Source organism: Pyxicephalus adspersus, chromosome 2, assembly GCF_032062135.1.
Source record: "Pyxicephalus adspersus chromosome 2, UCB_Pads_2.0, whole genome shotgun sequence".
Classification (NCBI taxonomy): domain Eukaryota; kingdom Metazoa; phylum Chordata; class Amphibia; order Anura; family Pyxicephalidae; genus Pyxicephalus; species Pyxicephalus adspersus.
In genome coordinates this window covers 39524726-39530406 of record NC_092859.1, presented here as the reverse complement: position 1 = coordinate 39530406, position 5681 = coordinate 39524726, and positions in this window count along the sequence as shown.

The following is a 5681-nucleotide window of genomic DNA, read 5'->3' as shown; positions in this document are numbered from 1 at the left end:
GACACTGAAGCCATGATACAAGAGATGGTCAGAGACTACAGACATGGCACCTGAGATCGTCATACACTGAAGACATGCTACAGGAAATGGCTATAGACCACATGCATACTACATGAGATGGTCAGAGAGTATGCATGCTACTAAAGCGGAGAAATGATACAGAGTACATAGGTAAAGATCACTACAAGTAGTCCCCAGGTTACATACAGGATAGGGACTGTAGGTTTGTTCTTAAGTTGAATTTGTATGTAAGTTGGAACAGGTACATCATTTTAATAAATGCAATTAGGACAGATGTTTGTCTCAACATATTAGGCAGCATGATGTCAGTTACTGTATAAAATCCCCACTGTGAGCTAATCACAAACAAAGAAGAAAAAAAAAACTTTATGAAGCCTAGACATTTATTAACTTCTGGAGCAAGGTGTACTTTGATATGCAAAAACAAACAACTGCAGAGTTTGTCTTGGTCATTAAAGAATTCCAAGATGTTGCAGAAGAGTTCAGTCTCAGCTGTGTTTAGCACAAGATTTTTTCTGCAAGTCATCGGCCCCCCTCCAAGCCTCTGTCCTGCACAAAACAAGCAGGGAAGCCCCGTTCGTATCTAGGAGTCGTCTGTATGTCAGATGTCTTTAACCCGGGAATTACCCCTTAAAAATGACTTTTGTCACATTTTAAATTTTTGTTAGCAAGTTCCTACCTTCCTTTCATGTAGAAAAAAACTGGATGATCAGCACAGAAAAAAAATAAGATGATTCAAAAGAAATAAACCAAACTAGTTTAAAGAATATTTCCTTTTCACTGAATTGAGCTTGTGATGAAACGCAGACAACTGTTTTTAGAGAATTTTTTAGGGAAGGGCACCACAGTACATGTCACAGGTGTGTAGGGCATCAGAAACATAGACCATTGCAGGGCTGTCGGTGGGATCTTTGCAGGAGGTGTGGTCAATGCCAGATGTGGACAAGGTTAAGTTTAAAGGTAAAAAAATTGAAATTTTAATTATTTTGACTGGTGGAGTAATAGTTACACATTTGTCAGGAATCATTATGTGCGAGGTACAAAGTACCAGAGGGAATCTTAATTTTCCATGTCAAGGTTAACCAAATGGTTCTAATTTGCAGCGGACAGCCGATGAATCGCCACATAACAGTGTCTCTGGGAAGAGAGAAATGAAGCTTTCCTTTCTGCAGGAAATCAATATTTCTAATCTAGAATAAATTAATGAGCTCTAAATGAACCAAAGAGACAAAACTTTTCTGAAGTCATCTGCAAGAGCGTGTGGCGCATCCCTGTATTGTAACTCCTGCTGTCTAATGATCCGTCATCGCTGGCTATAAACTATTTCTTATTTTAATTTAATAGCATTAATCCAACTTAGATCTTAGAAGGTGTATTGATTGCACTAAGATCGAAGATTAAGATAAAGTTTATTTTGCAATGGCTCTTGCCGTGGGTCTACTTCGATGGCTTTAAAGGTCCATTAACAATTTGAAAAGAATGGGGTGAATTCAGTGGAATGATGCATGCATTTCTTCAGTCTGTACATTAATACTCCTAAGGAAAGCTGCTACAAAATGCTGTTGTATTATTGGATTTAAAGTGTACCTGTCTTATGTACCCTCTCACCTAGAAGTGTTGGAGTTATGCAATACCTGTTATATGCAGAAGCTGTCACAAAAATGACATACTGCATCAGCTTTTATTGCCCCTTCATCACATTTTAAAAAATAAAATCAACTGTAATCACAAGATGTACATGTAATTAGGCACAATATTACGAATTACCATTCCACTATATTACCAAAAGATTCAGGTCCAGGATGTTCGGCCTAACCATAAATACTCTGACTTTCAGAACATGTTTTATGGAATTCCTTCATTTCCTTGTCTTAGGAGTATCTATAGGATTTAAGGACCCCAAAGTGTTTCCAAGTAGTAGACCTCTATTGCTCCAGTTGGTTAAATAGGTATGATATATATGGAAGCTAAAACCCACTACATTTCTGGAGCTGTCAGGCTGGCCAAGGTAGATAAATTGGAAAAGGCTTTTTGTACTTTGAATAATATACTTTTGGCATCTATAGAACATGTGTTTGCAGCCTTCCGAGCAGGGGAGAGTTGGTAGTTTGAGGAGAATTGTAATCTGTAGGAGAACAAGCGCTATAGGGGCTTTCTTAGTGTATGACTCATTGCGAGCTTCACCAGACTCCTATATCTCACTATTCCGAGGAAATACCATTGCCTGCAGATAGTATTAACTGATCCTGATCAGGCACAAGGTCTTCCAGCAGCTCCAAGGGAGAAGGGTCATTCTAGATCAACTCAACCTGCACACATGGAGAGCACTAGTCAATCACGCTTTCAAAGTCTCATGGAAAGACATCAAGCCTATTCATTGTTTTACTCCATGTTCCCAGCTCCATTCCCCAATGAGATCTAGGTGCAGAACATGGCATACTAGGAGATCAAGCGCTCAACTCTGGCTCTGTGAACAACGACCCCACAGATGTACTGAGGTGGCAATTTTATCACAATTTGCACAATTATCAACACTGAATGCCCATAACCCTATAGCCACCCTGCATTGATTGAAGAAAACCTGTACCTCCTAGCTCAGGCCCAAGGCCATTGTTCTGATTCTTCCACTCACATTATTCCTGGTTTTATTCTTTACATTCTGCCTTCAAAAAGCAATGATATGTCCACACAGAGAACTGAATGAAATGCTGTTTACTTCTTATGGCTGGAAATGTCCAAATTAGATATTCAGCGTGTATTTTGTTACTTTACCATTCAGTTTAAACTCCAATGGAGAATTCTTCTTGTGCCTCATATTCATGGAAGGTTTGTCCAGCTAGAGATTCTAGTATATTTTTTCAAACAAAGGATGGAATTAGGCCCTATTATAGTGAAGCTGCCACAGATTTCAGGCCGTCATGCCGGCACCTACATAGTCCCTCATCAGAAAAGGAAAGAAGGACTCCTAAAAGGAAGAGCCCAGTACTCTATTCTTTCTAAGCAGTGTTCTTTCCTTCCAGCACTTTCTGTCTTGTATTTGTATGCAGCCCCTAAGGAACTCATTTATTTGCAATTTTACTTCCTCCCTAAACCCAGACCCTGATCTAAAAGGGAACTTATACTACAACACCCACCAACAAATATGCAAAGTAATTTAACTCTTGCAAAGTAATTTAGGTTTTTAAGTGTGTACCAAGTCCATAAATATTCTACATATTTTTTACACAACCATATATTGGACTTTTTAGGTATTGTTACATAAAAAAATCATTATTTTATTAATACATCATTCACAAGAAAACATATACAATGTTTAAAGTCAATAATTAAAATAAATCCTCTAACATTGTGACCTCTCTGTTGCACATTATGATCCATACATAGCGTGTACCTCTATGCGTTTCACACTCATTGCTTCTTCTGAAGAAACACTGTATTGTCATCTTGTAGCCACATGTAATCCATAAACTCACAATATCCTGATTTGCGCACAAATTACCAATGACAGCTCCTGGAATAGCTTATTTTGAGAAATATACTTGTTTATGGATGTATTCACAGTCCAGTCCACAGATTTGCAGCCTGCATATGCTGAAAATTGGTTAGAAACATACTATATATAGATTATTATTAATATTATTATTATTAATAATAAACAGGATTTATATAGCGCCAACATATTACTCAACGCAGTACAATAAATAGGAGTTCCAAATGATAGACAGGTACAGAGAGTGACACGAGGAGAGAACCCTGCCCATAAGAGCTTACAATCTAGGAGGTGGGGGAGGTCCCACACAATAGCAGGGAGATATGAAATGGTGGGAAGTAGTGAGGGTTTTAAGAGACAGAAGAAGATGGGTGGGCAAGTTTGAAAAAATGGGTTTTAAGTGCTCTTTAAAATTAGCAGAATGTAGGACCCACCCAAATAGGATGTGGAAGACCATTCCAGAGAGATGGGGCTGCTCTTACAATTTCTTAGAGCCGTGCATGTGATGAGGTTATCAGTGAGGAAGTCATTAGTAGGTCATTGGAGGAGCAGACAGCGGCTAGGGGAGTATTTTGTTCTACCTGGTCAGAAAGGTAAGTTAGACAAGAACTGTGGAAAGATTTGAAGGCAAAGCACAGGAGTTTAAATTTGATTCTAAGGGGAAATGGAAGCCAGCGTAGAGATCTGCAAAGAGATGCAGCAGAAGAGGAACGGTGTGATAGATGAGTCTGGCTGCAGCATTCATAATAGAATGTAGAGGAGAGAGTCGGGTTAGTGGAATACCAGAGAGGAGGGTGTTACAGTAGTCCAGACGAGAGATGATAAGAGCATGTACAAGGAGTTTGGTGGTCTCAGGGGACAGGTAGGGGTGGAGATGTTGCGTAGGTGAAAGTGGCAGGACCTGGAAATGTTCTGAATATGGGGGGTAAATGAGGGGGCCGAGTCAAAGGTGACACCAAGACAACGTGCCTGAGGGGAGGGACAAATACCAGTGTTGATCATAATGTGCAACAGAAAGGTCACAATGCTAGAGGATTTTTATTAGTTATGGACTGTGACCTATGACAGTAAGGACACACATGCAGCAACTGCATTATATTTGTTTTTATTGTGAGTGATATATTAATAAAATATGACTATCTTGTGAAATCGTACATCAAAAGTGCCATAAATGGTTGTGTAAAAATATGCAAAGTAATTTATCAACTCAAAATATTTTATAATGAAATGCTTTTTAAATGTTATCTTTCAGTACTGAACACAAATAAACAATTTAAAAAATATACCTGCCTACTTAATGCACTCCCAGAAAACCAGATAACTGCTGGGGGAAGCATTTAGCAATATATGTATAATGAAAAAATGGAGAAGCAAAATAAAAAGAAAAAAGTAAAATGCCTAACTATAGTACATCAAGGTAAAATAGTAACAAAATGTGTATGTGCTTAAACTACCATAGAAATTTTCCTTTAAACCTGTTGGATTTCAGTGAGTTTGTATATTGTCCTGCTACTGTTTGGCTACAGATATCCAGTATTTTACACCCCGTTCTCTATCCGGAGAGGGATTATTGTTCTCAGAGAACAGATGTTAGCGGGAGAATGAAAAATCAATGTGCCCATGGACTGTGACAGTTTATTGTAAACAAGATTCTTTGCAGGTATGAAATCTTATCATAACAATATAAAATATTTATAAGAAGCTCTCCATCAGCCTCCAGTTGCACAGAGGGCTTGTCTCCATCCTGACCCGGAGTACTGTATGCTGGAATTAACTGACTATGGCTATGCTGATCAATCCTCTGCTCTGCTGACATAGAGGTCACGTAATACATTGGCCAACATGTTTTCCAGAGTTTCAAGGGAAACAAAAATGTAACATTTAAAAGGGATTTGAGCAGAATTTACCACTATTTAAGACTTTTTGGTGGAATTCATACAGAACAGAAGATAGCTGATGGCTGCCATGCTCCCTTAACCCCAGCTATTCCCAAGACACTTACTATAACACCTCTAGCTTAATACCCCTTGCTATTCCTAGCAGAAATCCTTTCCCACCTCTGGCTTACTCTAGAGGCACATACAATCGGAATACATAAAAAGAATAAGTCTTCTCACTCATTCATTGGTAGGTGCATGCTTCTAGGGCACGCTAGAAGTAACCATGGACT